The following is a 735-nucleotide window of genomic DNA, read 5'->3' as shown; positions in this document are numbered from 1 at the left end:
TCTGTCTCTGTGTGTGGCATGTCTGTGTGCTAATGTATCTGAAGAGGTCTCTTTTTGCCCAAAAATATACCCACAGCAGAGTTCCAAGGCCAAAGACACAGTTGGTGAGACCCTGGCTCCTGGATCCAGATAGGCCTGGATTCAAATCCCGAGTCTGCCTTTGACAGCTGTGTGATCTCGGGAAAGGTCTCTCACTCGATCTCTTCCTTAGTTTCCTCATCTGCAAAATGGGACTGATAGGGGGGGTCTCTCTCTCTTCCAAAGGGTGGTTGGGAGGATTAGAAAAAGAGGATGTATAGAAAGCACTGGGGAGACGTGAGATGCTTAGTGGTGGTGCGGTGTTTCATTGTTCGTCAAGGTTCCTCATCACCATGCTATTGACATTGAACTCTACCTCTGCTGTTGAGTCCTTTCTGACTCATGGAGACCCTGTAGAACTGCCCCATAAGATTTCTACGGCTGTCATCTTTACGGAGGCAGACTGCCTCATCTTTCTCCCACAGAGTGGCTGGTGGGTTCAAACCATGGACCTTCTGGTTGGCATCTGAGTGCTTTAACCACTATGCCACCATGTCCTCTTCTATTGACATTTGGGGCCAGATAATTCTGTTAATTTGACAATAATAGTAAAAAATGTCACCAGACATTGCCAAACATCCTCTGGATGGCAAAAATCACCCCGATTGAGAACCACCACTTCAAATGTACACATTAAAAAAAAAAGTATATATATAT

Source organism: Orycteropus afer, unplaced genomic scaffold (genome assembly GCF_000298275.1).
Source record: "Orycteropus afer afer isolate SDZICR_OR568_19922 unplaced genomic scaffold, OryAfe1.0 scaffold00049, whole genome shotgun sequence".
In the NCBI taxonomy this organism is placed as follows: Eukaryota; Metazoa; Chordata; class Mammalia; order Tubulidentata; family Orycteropodidae; genus Orycteropus; species Orycteropus afer.
The sequence above is the reverse complement of the archived record's forward strand: the minus strand, read 5'-3'. Positions refer to the sequence as shown.